Genomic DNA, 13,636 nt, shown 5'->3' on the forward strand with positions numbered 1-13,636 from the left:
AAACAGTTTTTTTTTCTTCTTTGTCTTTCACAAGTATAAACCTCTCCTGTTAAGCTAAAAGCCGGTACAGTCAAGCTTGGACCCAACTCTGCAGGCAGATCCTATGCTGTAGTTACAACTTATCTATACCCGACAAACATCCCTCAACTGATTAGAGATCTGAGTAATATGGCATTTAAATGTTTAATTATTAAAAGACTTTTCATACCAGAGAGGCAGGTTGGCTCCTGGCAGCAGCACTCTATTTCCTCCAAAGAAGACAGAAGACAGGTGGACCCAGAACAACATCCATCCGCAACTCACTTTATCAAGTAAAAGTGCTAACCATTGGACAAAACAGCCGTTCATCTAAACTGAAGATCTCCAGATGTGGACAAAGAATCAAATGGAATCGACTTGCCTAGCTGCTCAGGCCAAGGTAGGCTTGTCTTCCTACAGATTTTCTAACCCACAGGATCTTCTGGAGCCTGGTAGGCCCTGCTTCCAATAGCAAAAGACAAATACAGTCCTGCTGCCCTCGCCCTCAAAGACCATGGAGGATGCTGAGGAGTGGCTCTAGGTAGCCAATAGAGTAAGTCCTCTGTCATTTTTTAAATCAATAGCTCAAGTAAAATTTTATCCTTCTTAAATATTTCTGATATAGTTTGACAGTTAAGAGGCTTTGTTACTTTAAAAAGACAACCTCACCAAACAAATTTCAGTATAACTTCTTAGCATGTTCTAAATAAAAGGTGTTTTAAGACATACAAATGCAAGTTATTAAAATGTGTACCTGCAAGTTGTAAAGGTGTGAGGACAAACAGAAGTTATCAAATTTCTCTCTCACACTGCCTTCCATGGTCTTAAAGACACTTTTCCTTGTGCAAAAACACCTGTCACAGTCATTCTAACAAAAATATGCTGTATATGTCCACAACTCTTGTTTTCACAAACTCAAAAATTCTTGTGAGTTCCAGGGAGCCAAATTAAAAGATCCACCTTAAACAGGTCAGATACACTCCTCTCAATTCCCTGGTCCTGAAAAACAATTTTTTTTTTCTTCCTAAACTTAACTTTGTCCTCTGCTCTGCCAGCACCTTGCCAGGTCCAAGAAACACCTGGACAGTTCAACACTACAAATCCTGGATAGGGGTAAAGCAACTAGCTACCCCAGGATGTGACCAGCACCCAGCTATCTTAGGCCCCTCCAAGAAAGACTTAGATTCCCACAAATAAACAGGAAGCAGTCTTGAGACTCTGATGTCCCAATTCTGTCAACCTGCTTTGCCTAACTCCCTGCCTTTTTATTTTAAGAAGAAGATGGGAATGTTGTAATCTGTCACTTGGGTACCCTGTCCCTTTAAGAGACAAGTTCCCATTCCAACCTTCCCCTTTTTTCCCAAGGCAATCGGATTTCCCACCTCCTCTCTCTCTCTCTCTCTCTCTCTCTCTCTCTCTCTCTCTCCTTCTGCCCAGATTTTGCCTCCCTCTCTTCTCCCTCCACGTCTCCCCTTTTCCCCTTCCCCTTCCTTTCCTCCTCCATACCCATTAAGTAAACTCTATACCCAAACTCTCTCTGCGTGGTGATCTATCTGTCTCCCACCAAGGTCTCAGGCCACCCACCAGGGGACCCTCCGAGGCCTCCAGTGACCCGCTGTCACCTCTCCCATGGGACTGGTTCCCCATCACCTCTTTATAAATGATAACACTGAGGACTTTGCAGCCATTGCTGAAGGATGGAGTTGCCACTTAGGGTGTGGGCTGAGAGAAGTCATACTGTGTCATCTCCAGGGAGAGGACCAGGTAGGTCCAGCTCTCTGAGCTGTAGTCCAGGGGGAGGCTGTGGGAGTGGGAGAGGCCCAGAGTGAGCCTGAGGGAAGCTGCAGAGAAGGAGGCCTAGGGTGTGACTGTGGGGCAAGAGGAGCGGGGATTGGTGTCATGGGGTCCTACGAGAGGTAGAGTTCTAGCAAGACAAGTAGGACCTCTATAGATCCATGTCAACTTAAAAGGACCCTGAGAGACACCAAAATGGGTGCTTTTACCCATTTCACTGAGGAGTACACCATTTTCAGCTGGTATGCCATCTTAATCTTCTTTCTTCTTAAAGAATTCTTTCACATTGTCTGTATGGTTGCTTTTTGTTTTCACCGTTGGTTCATCAAGACTGTATAGTTTACTTTCTTTTTTTCTTTTTTCTTTTTTCTTTAGTTTACTTTCTATACACTGCGACTTTCCCAATTTTTGTTTTGTTTATTTCTAATTCACCTCATGGTAATCAGTGGTACATTTCACATAATTTCAATTTTTTAAAATTAGGCAGTTAATCATAGAGAACAGTTTATAATAGAACTTAAAAATGAAATAATCTGTTCTGCCGCTGTTGGACCGTCATATTTATGCACAGATATTTCTTAAGTTTTCTATTTCCTTATTATTCTATAATTGAGTTCTACCTAGTGTTTGAAGTGTGGTATTGACATCTCCAACTATTACTGTCTATTTCTTTTTTCAGTTTGGTCAGATTTTGCTTCATAACTTTTAGGGCTCTGTTGTTAGGTGCATATATCTTCATAACTGTTATAACTGTCTGATAGAGTGACCATTTTACCAACATAAAATACTTTGCAATGACAACAGCTTTTGTTTTAAATTCTATTTTGTGTGATATTCATATAGCCATTCCATTTTTCTTTTGTCTGCTGTTTGCATAATAGATTTTTTCCTCTCCTCTTTTGCTTTCTACATATTTGCATGTTTAAGACTAAAATGTGTCTCTGGTAAACAGCATACAGATGGCTTCTTTAATTTAGTCTGACAATCTCTGCCTTCTGATTAGATTTTCTAAAACATTTACATTTAATGTTATTATTCATGACATTAGCTTTCCATCTGCCATTTTTCTATTTGTCAGTGTAGTTTTTTCTTTTTCATCTCTCCTTTACTGCCTCTCTTTGTACTAAGTGGAACTGTTTAGTGTAACATCTTATTGCTATGATTTCTTTCACTCTCATTTCTGACTTACTTTCTCAGCGATTGCACTAAGATTTGTCATCTGCACGTTAGCCTTTCAGATTTACTCAAACATCATTTTAGCGAAATACAGACTTAATGCTCATAGAGGGCTCTATTTCCTCTTCATCCCCTTTTATGTTGTAATTGTCATTACATTTAAGTATATTACAAACCCAGCAGTCCACTGTAATAATTACCACTTGATGTAATTTTATATCTACTTTAAAGCTGAGAAAAGAGAAAAGTATTTTTAAATCACTTGTTACCTCTACCTTCTTATTTGTTGTTTCTTGTTCTCTTTGTGTTTCTCTAGCTCCATCTTATATCAATTGGCCTCCATCCCCTACTCTAGGACGACATCCCTCCCACCAACCTCCTGTGTGTGTTAGTACCAAACATCCAGCATCTATTTTACAGACTCAACACAATGATACACATACTGTTTCCTACAAGGTTTTAAAATTAGTTAAGAGATGAAACATACATTTATACATTATTTCATAGCTATACAGTTACATTTGTATCAGTTATCTTTGGTTCTTGCTTCTATTTTCTTGTAGATTTGAACTTTCATTCAAGTTTACTAGCAACGTGTAACAGTCCCCTTAATATTATGTATATATGTATGTACTATATGTATATATCATATATATTGTGTGTATATATAAAAACATAGGTTATATATACATATACATGCATACACAGACTCTGTGTGTGTGTGTGTGTGTGTGTATTCAGGGTCTTACTATATAACTCAGGCTGACTTTGAATTCATAATTCTTCTACCTCAGTTTCTCAGGTGCTAGAATTACAGGCGAGTGCCACCATGTCTGGATACTGATTTTTGAAAACCTTGTTCAAACAATTAATTGTCTGCTTTTATTTATCTACAAGTGTCTTTATTTTGCCTTCATTGAAAAATGTATCTACTTTTATTTCATGTTTATAATTATTTTGCCTGGATGCGTATCTGTGTACCACTTGCATGCCTGGTACCCAGAGAGGCCAAAAGAGGATATTAGATCCCCTAAAACTGGAGTTACAGATGGTTGGGAGCCATCAGATCAGTGCTGGGAACCAAACCTGGGTCCTCTCTAAGAGCAGACAGTGCTCTCTGACACTGGGCTCTCTGTCCATGCCCTCTACTTCCATTTTTAAGGATTGTTTTTCTGGAAATGAAATCCTTGGTTGAATGGTTTTGCTTGCCCCATTTCCTCTCCGTATTTTGAATACACAGCCTGCTGCCTGACCGCTGTCATACGTCATACCTGTAGTCATTCTGCCATTGATCTTCCCTCCTAGGAGATGAGACAGTGTTATCTTGCTTCTTTCAGGATTTTCTTTCTGTCTTCCATGCTACTCGTTTGTGTCTGCGGTATCTAGGTATGGCTGTGACTGTCTTTGCACTTTTCTTTGTGGAGTTTCCTAGGGTCCTTGGGTGTATATGTTAATGATTTTTTTCAGCAAATGCAGGGTGTTTTTAACAATGGTGTCTTGTAGCATTTTTCTCATTCTGTGTCTTTCTATTAGGCATACATTGGCATACTTCCAAGCGCTCTACAGTTAACCTGAGGCTGTACTAAGTTTTTCATTGCAACTGATTCCCGATGTCTCAATTTATTCTCAAACTCCCTATTTCTTTCTCCCACTGCCGTCTACTATGGAGCTCGGCTAATTGTTTTTTATTTGACTGATTTTGTTGTTAGATCCAGAATTTTCACATGACTTTTCTTTTTAATAATCTCTACATATTATGTAGAGAGAGAGAGAGAGAAGGTGGAACAGAGTGAGTGAGAAACATCCCCACCACAGGTTAAAATTTCATATGGCTTTTATTTTTTTCCTTCCTTCCTTCCTTTTTTTTTTCTTTCTTTTGAGGTAGGATCTTTCCTACTCTTTATCCCAGGCTGACCTTAAACTCCTATCAATCCTCCTGTTGTTGCCTCCTTAGGTGGGACTACAGTGATGTACCATCATCTCCAGCCAAGGTTTTACACAGAACATTCACAAGAGATAGGATCCATGAATTGGGCAGAATGGCCCAGACCATAGCAGTCCCCTACACGAAGGGGTCTGTCTGGTGGCCACTGATCACTACTGGGTAAACTTGGCCACCCTTGTCCCACATCTCTGGGTTAAGGATTAATGCATATATATATTTGAATATATATTGCCTACTCTAAATTTTCAATGTCCTCTCTGTTAATTTTGACATTCTCCTCACAGATAGCTTTGTTTGTTTGTTTCCTGCTCCTGCCCCCACCACCACCCTCCTCTGCCACCTTGTGTATGGTCCATACCTCCTTGTCTCTTTCCACATCTTATAACTTTACATTAAAATTGGGTGCTTTGAGGAACATATTGTAATGACGCTGGGTGCTGTTTCTGCTGTTTTTGGACACTGTATTGTTTTGGACATGCCATTCGGTTGGGGCTTGGCTGGGATCTTCCTGCCAGGTTAAGCCCGAGTGTTGAGGCTCTAAGGCTGGAATAGTCTTCCTAAGATGGCAGAATTTTATCAGAGCCTTCTTTTAATGCCTCTTCACCTGGCCTCCCTGTTAAGTGTCTTATCTTTCTGTGTATTAATCCTTAACCCAGAGATGTGGGACAAGGATGGCCAAGTTTACCCAGTAGTGACCAGTGGCCACCAGACAGACCCCTTCATGTAGGGGACTGCTATGGTCTGGGCCATTCTGCCCATTTCAGGGATCCTATCACTAGTGAGTGTTCTGTATGAACCCTTGGCTAGAGATGATGGTACGTGACTGTAGTTTCACCCAGGGAGGCAAAGGCAGGAGGATTGACACACGTTTAAGATCAGTCTGGGATAAAGGGTAAGAAAGACACTATATAAAAAAGAAAGGAAGGAAAGAAAAAATAAAAGCCATATGATATTTTAACCTGTGGTGGGGGTGTTTCTCAACCTAGTCTACCTATTTACACTTATTCACACACCCATCAATGTTTACTCAGGTTCACTCTGGGCAGCCTTATTGTACAAGATACTAACTGAAGTATACTCTGTCGCTCAGTCCCTTCTATAGGAGCTCAAAATGTCAAGAAGACGGTAGGGAGAAAACAGTGTTCTAGTGTATGCTCATGGCAAGGGGGAGCACAGATCAATAATTCTGCTTCAACTGCCTCAGAGGATAGAAGCCAGCCCACTTAAAAAGAGGACAGGAGGAGCTGCATTGGAACCCAGGGGCGGAACACTTGCTTAGTGTACGCAAAGTCCTAGGCTCAGTCCCCAACACTGAAAACAGCACAGCAACAACAAAGAAAGGAAGAAAGCGATGCAGGTAGTCTGTGTGACAAGGGCAGAATGTGATTGTAGGAGCCTGGGAAGCCAGGGTACAGAACTGAGTGTCCTCTCGCGGCCGGAGTGCAGGAAGACACAGGGAGGGGACAGGGATGCTGCCGCTCTACTAGGCATCTCAAGGTCCTTTCTTGCTTTCCTACTGCACATTGGTCTGCTCCCACACCTACCTGCTCATGCGCAACCCAAGCCTGACAAAACAGGCACCTGGATAACCTCAGCGTCCAATCAGGCCCAGTCTTTTGACCACTTGTCCCTTCTCCTTGGTGAATATGGCAATACTGATGCTCTCTTTCACGTCACGAGCTCTGGCCAATCCACTATATCCTATTGTCAGACGTTCACCTAGGGGATCTTGGCTCAGCTCAGTTCCGTCCATCAGACCACAGATCCCCTCTTTTAACACTGGCCAGGGAAGGAGCAAGGACTCTTGGGACTGTTTGAAGATCGGCAAGGATCATTGCAGCCGCCTGCCTTTGCCTAGCCTTTGCCTGGCCAGGCTGGCTCCAGGGCTGAGCTTGTGGCATCTACAGAGCAGGAGAAAATTGCATTGTCTGTTACTGTCAGTGTTATCAGAGGCAAACATGAGCAGTTTAGAGGCCAAGATGGATAGGTCTGGCTCAAAGCAGAGCCCAGAAATGCTGCTCATTGCCTTCCCAGGTTCCCAGGGACTTCTCCATCACCGAGTCCCAGTTCTGACTTATCTTTATGTCCCCTCAAAAATCCCCAGGGTGTGAGTTTTGAATCTTTATTACACTGAGTTCTGAAGCCCAGTCGGAGAGAGGTCCAAACACGTGTGAACTACATTAGCCCCCACTGACCGTCACCTCTGTCACCTGTGGGATCATCCTCTCAGCCCTGCGTGACGGGCACAATGGATTTTGGGGTTCCCACTTCACAGATGAGGAGCACAGGACCTAGAGACAATCAGGGATGTGCTGCCATTAGGAGAAGGAACTGGAAATCGAAGCAGATGGCCATCTTCCAAGAGAAACACACTTTCTGGTCTAGTAGGCCTTCTTGGCAGGGTCAGGGGAACCAGGGAACAGCATTTGGAGACATAGAGCAGTCATTACTCTCTTCTGCATGGCCTTGGCCTGGCCTGTAGCCCCTTAGGAAGCTCCGTGCTGTCTCCCAGAGTGATTGCGAGCACCTTTTCCAGAAGTGGTATACAGGGCTGGACGCTGTGCTGGGAGGGAAAGTCTGCGGCAATGTCTGAGTATCTGAATTCAGAAAACGTGTGCATCTCCTTGCTGCTTGCAAACGAGCATCACTGAAGGGGCAAACGCAGGTAGTGTTCATACAAACTGGGACCCAAAGACAAGGATTCGTTCTCAAATACAGCCAGGCCCGTCTGGTCCCAGACCACACCTCGTTCTCCATCGCAGGGCTGAGTCACCGAGGGACACCCCGACACTCCCGGAACGGTACAGTTGGAATGATGTCATGTGTGACAGTTCATCTGTCTCAACCCTGCCTGCCCTGAAGGAGGAGGGAGGACATGTTCTCAGGTTGCTCTCGTCTGTCTTCTGCCTTGCTGCCATCCCTTGCTATGGCCAGGAGCTATCCTCAAATCTACTTGTTCCCACCGCCTCAAACATACTTGGCTCTCCCATCTCATGGTCTCTCATTCTAGTTCAGTGGTTCTCAGCCTTCCTGACGCTATGACCCTTTAATACAGTCCCTCATATTGCGGTGACCCCGATCGTAAAATCATTTTTGCTGCTACTTCATAACTGCAACGTCGCCAGCGTTGTGAATTATAATGTAAATATCTGATATGCAGGATATCTGACATACGACCCCCAAAGGGGATGCGATCCAAAGGTTGAGAGCCACTGTTCTGGTTCCTTCTTTAAAGCTTAACTTGAATTTAATGACCACATTGGACCCCTATCTCTGTTCCAGTTCTGGCTCTGAGGAAGCTATCAGACCAAATTGAGGGTTCATTTTGACAGCCTGTATGCTGTCTATCACAGTGATGCAAACTGTGAGCTCTTAATAGAGGAGTCCAGCATACCCTTGGCCTTCACCAGACATAGCTCCACGGAAGCTCTGTTCTAGGCTTAGAAGACAGGGATTCCCCACGTGCTCACTGAGCCACCCTTCCATACCCACTGAACCAGTGTTTGCCATGAGTGGTGTGTCTAGAGGTGCCAGGAGGCAATATTCTTCTTGCCGAAGCATGTTAAATTTATGTGTGTTATTCTCTACCGTGTCCAAGTTCATGGCTGGAGTAGCTAAGGATGGGAGACGCATCTGACAGTGCCCAAACCTGAATCATAATGTCCTTAGCCTCGGGCAGCACACTCAAATCTCCACATGCTGATGACTGGGACTCAGATTTCCTCCCTTGGCTTAGCCCGGGGTCACACTGAGGACAAACACATAACAGAATCATAAAGTAAGGGGCTGGTCTCTGCCAGCACACGCTCAGATCTATTCATTCATCTGTCACGTGAACTTTGACTAACCTTTGCGTTTGATTTTGAACTCTGTCCACCCTTTCTGCCCTTCTGGTTCTTCCTGGTAAAACAGCATTTCATCTTCAAAAGCTTTGTTCTCCTTGAACTCAACGGCACAGTGTTGAATCCGTGAACCCTCCAGCCTTCTGCTAGGAACTCTCATTCCCACCTTAGACATGAACCCTTCAGGGCAAGTGCATCATGGTGGCTGAAGAATTCTGGTTTAGTCAGCTTTCTGTTGCTGTCACCAAAAATCAGAGAAAATAACTTACAAGAGGCAGAACGTATTTTGATCCCTGGTTTCAGTCCGTAGTTGACTGACTTTGTCATTTCTGGGCCTGGGCCAGAGCAAGAGCTTCCTGGCAAGGAGACTGTGGTAGACAAAGCAACTTACCTCACGGCAGCCAGAAAGGGCTGGGGGTAACAGCTTTAACACTTGAGATTTGGAGGACCACTGATGGCCTAAATCTATAACAAATGCCTTTTCTCTTAAATCTTATTTTGCTTTATTCTTGGTGGGCGAGCAATGGGTGGGATTGGGAGGCATGATGTGAAAGACACAAAGAATAAATTAAAAGAAAGTTTAAAGAAAGAGCGAACTGAGGGCCCATCTAGTCCTCAGGGATGAGAGCTGTGCCTTGAGAAAGCAGTCTGACGGGCTGAGCAGAATGTCCAGTAAGCAAGTCTCTCAGTCAACAAGCTGCTGTTGGCGCTACCTCACAATCTGAATGGGTACAGGTGGCCGTCTGGGAGGGGCTTGCAGTTCTTTTATGTTTGCCAAGAGAGAAAGAGTGGCTGGAGTGAGTTCAATACTTACCAACAGAGAAACAGACGAGTCCCCTCGGAGGTGTCCAAACACAAGGCCACAGCTATGAAAGGACAGCACCCAGATGTCTAACTTGCTAACCCACACGCCTATGCCCCAGTCCAACTTTTGGTCAATAGACACAAATGGCAACTTGAAAGTTGTCTGTGGTGTGTGTCTTAGTGAGTTAACGCCAGTTCCAGGGATAAATGTGTGGTCTAATCCATTCTGGCCTTCAGCAGTCTGTCAGGATCACATGCATAGCCCTGGAGGGTTTATGTTAGCACCAGGAAGGTGGGGAGGTCTCTTCTCTAACCATCTTGGTAAGGAAATCCCAATTGGCAGGAGAAGCAAGGAACACAACTAAAGTTTTCTTGATAGAGTTCTCTGTTATTTCACTTCTTAACAGCAAGCTGGCATTTTTTTGTAATGAATCAAGCAAAGCAAAAACTAGGACTGGAAAGGTGGCTCAGTGGTTAAGATCACTCATTGCTCTTCCAGAGAACCTGGGTTTGATTCCCAGCACTCATATGGCAGCTCATAACCACCTGTAACTCATTTCAGGGGACCCTATGCCCTCTTCTGACATTCAAGGGCACCGGGCACACATGTTGTATATAAACATGCAGGCATGACACCCATCCACATAACATAGACTACAATAACAAACTTTAAAAAAAAACTGCAAGAAACTAAACAGAGTCAGTGAATCTCTACAGGATAACAGCCATCTGTGGAGTCAACTAAAGTCGCTTGCCTGAAAAGAAGCAGGTGCCTGAGGGGTTCACCAGCTCCCAGGACTGGCAAGGGACAGGGGAGGCTGGAGCTGTCTCAGCCAGGGCAGCTGAGCGCATGGCAGTGGATGGGGCTGGCTGAGTGTAGAATAGGGAGAGACATAAAGGTCAGTAGCAATAGAAAATGCATTTACTTCCCAAATGTCTGCGTGATAAAATGTGGGATTTTAATAATTTCACAGGGAGGGAATTATACCAGGCTGGGTTTTATCACTGCCTCAGGCATTGGGATGACCCAGCTAAGACCCCACTTCCCTCTGCGATAGCAGGATGATTTTCGACTTCATAAGCTCTTCTCTCAATACAGGAGGAAAAATAAATCCCCCCCTCAGTGGCCCTCTTGCAACCCCAGCCCAGCACACCCATTGAGAACGAAATTCCGTCCACTCCTGCAGCCAGCGAACATTTATCTAACGCGATTGTCCAACCTTCTTTCCTTTGCTTATACCTGGGACTGAGATACAAGAATTCCAAGAGATGCTCTGGATAAGACACTTAAAAATAAAGTTACTGGGCCAGCAGAGGATGGAGGCTCACTGTGGTCATGAGAATCTTGAGATCATTTTCTATGCATTTACTCGCTCATTCATTCATTCATTCATTCATCCTAAAGGGAACTTTAGGAACAGACATTGAGTTGTGAAGATGAACGCGAATGGCGGTGTTTCCTGAGGCAGGAAGGCTCATAAACTGTGCCATTGATTACAGGACCAGGACTCCAGAGCCAATACAAAAGAGCAGAGTTGAACACAGGGAGGGAGACTCTCCAAGTCAACAGAGATGGCCCACGGTGGGGCAGAACAATTCAGCCAAGATGATGTCATTGTTGAGGACTTCACGGGTCAGTCGGGAGCTTTACCATATGCCACAGAAGGTCCGTGTGGTCACTACCTTCTGTGATCCACTGGGTCTCTGCTCGAGGGAACACACTACCAGCATGGGCCTGCGACACTTCCCCCATCTTCTCTTCACCATGAGTCCCGAGCGAAGGCTTTCTCTCTTTCCTACATCCAACTTGTGTGTCTCCTTGACCACCACCCCCCCCCAAAGGAAAACACTGCATCTGACTTCAGCTTTGCAGATCCAATGATGCTGTCCCCAAGGAGCTCTCAGGAATAACATAGTGCCTTTGCTGAGAGGCCTGCACAGGACAGTAGTAATTCACCCTGGGCACTATTCATTTATTTACAAAGGAAGGGCTCTCCCAGCATCTGCCGGGCTCTGCTCTGGTAGGAAGAAGCCAGCAGAGGGCACGTTCCTTCTTGGGGCTGCTCTTCTCTGCCGAGGGAATGAGAAGAGGCATACAACGTCAGGCGGAGGCAGGCCAAGGAGAGAGCTAAGACATATCTGGATGGTGGAGGGTGGGGGACACTATTTTAGATATGATAGTCTGGTTAACTGATGGAGGAATTGGGGTTTAAATAACATTGCAGAGAGGCGAGGCCCACAGCGGCAGCCTGAGCAATAGAACAGCAGGTGGCGCCAAAGAGGCGCCCTCGCAGACGCTCTAAGGATTAGCAAGCAATAAAGTCGACGGTGCAGGCAGGTGCAGAGACTGTCTGTGTTGGCTTGGCAGCTGTAACTCCATACCAGCATGCATGGGTTAAACAGTGATGTGTTTTCTCACAGTCCAGAGGGTTGGAAATCTGGGATCAAGGTGCTCTGCTGTGTCTTCATGGGGCCCTTTCTATGTACACACACACACATACACACACACACACACACACACACGCACCCCCCCCACACACACACACAGAGATGAGAAGTCTGTGGCCCTTTCTAGGTGTTTACACACACAGACACACAGAGAGAGGGGGGGGAGGAGTCTGTGGCCCTTTATGTGTTTACACACACACACACACACACACACACACACACACACACACGCACCCCCCACACACACAAACACAGAGATGAGAAGTCTGTGGCCCTTTCTAGGTGTTTACACACACAGACACACAGAGAGAGGGGGGGAGGAGTCTGTGGCCCTTTATGTGTTTACACACACACACACACACACACACACACGCACCCCACACACACACAAACACAGAGATGAGAAGTCTGTGGCCCTTTCTAGGTGTTTACACACACAGACACACAGAGAGAGGGGGGGAGGAGTCTGTGGCCCTTTATGTGTTTACACACACACACACACACACACACACACAAACACATGGGATGGGGTATCTGAGGTCTGGTCTCTTACCCTTTTCACCGGGACACTTAATTACCTTCTTAATGATTCCATATGAAAACACAGTCCCGCCAGGGGAAAGGGCTTCCATATGGATTCCAAAGGGGACACAATTTAGTCTTAGCAGTGAGCCAAGTGTGGGGACTGGTAGGTAGTCACTTATAGATACAAGGATGGCAGTAATCCAGGACTGAGGGGAAGGGACCCCAGGTGGTCACAGGCATGATACGGAGAAACATGACAACTGCAGAGGCAACAATATTACACTTGAGGGCATGAAAGCCAGATTACACAGAGAAGGGCTGGCTTCAAGGCTGGAGCTCAGACCACTCTGTCAATGCAGCAAGAGGGCAAAACCACAAAACAACACAGCTGTTACCTCCCCAGGAGAAAGGACAGCAGACTCCCCTTCGGATTGCTTCCATGCTCTCCGTAAAATCAGATTAAAAATCCCCAACCAAAACTGAAGGAGGACACAGTCTGGAGGCTTCATGAAGGACTTAGGAAAGAGGACAAACAGTCAATCACTGCTGAGAGCGAGTTGAGTCTGATAGCCCTGTGGGGCAGTGCTGGGGGCACCTGGGGTATTTGTCTCTGACCGTGATTCAAAGAGAGAGCATTCTTAAGGTGGCGACGTTTCTCTAGCTGCATTCCTTTCTCAGGTTCAGGGAAAGAGGAAGGCACTTGTGTTCAATCAGATTGAAGTTTAACCAATTCCCAGGGCAGAGAGAGGATCCCCAGAAACTCAGCTGGGTGTAGAAGGGAGAGGTGGATACAAAAAACACAGCAGGCCCTTTGCAACGGACATGGGGAAGATCACCAGCCCTATCTTGCTGATAAGTTATCTGAGGCTTGAAGAGACAAACCCAGCTATCTAGATAGAAAAGAAAGAACCCTGATTGATCAAAAGTGCGTTCTCCCTCTAAGGCTGTCAAAGGACCCCTCTGCTCCAGCACTGGGCAGATGCCTCTGAGGGTCTTTTGCTTTCAGGGCAGAACTTGCCCAAGGGGTACCACATACTTGGTGGCATGTGTGCACAGCTGCTCGCTGGAGCAGTGGCTATAAACG

At 45.4% G+C, this 13,636-nt stretch overlaps 1 protein-coding gene across 1 annotated transcript in view; it reads left to right on the top strand.

Annotated features, from left to right (window-relative positions):
* Positions 1–13,636, top strand: part of Asic2 (acid sensing ion channel subunit 2) — a 1,092,647-nt gene that overhangs the window by 372,991 nt on the left and 706,020 nt on the right. The window lies entirely within an intron of this gene.

The sequence above is a fragment of the Myodes glareolus genome, chromosome 9 (genome assembly GCF_982192425.1).
Source record: "Myodes glareolus chromosome 9, mMyoGla1.1, whole genome shotgun sequence".
In the NCBI taxonomy this organism is placed as follows: Eukaryota; Metazoa; Chordata; class Mammalia; order Rodentia; family Cricetidae; genus Myodes; species Myodes glareolus.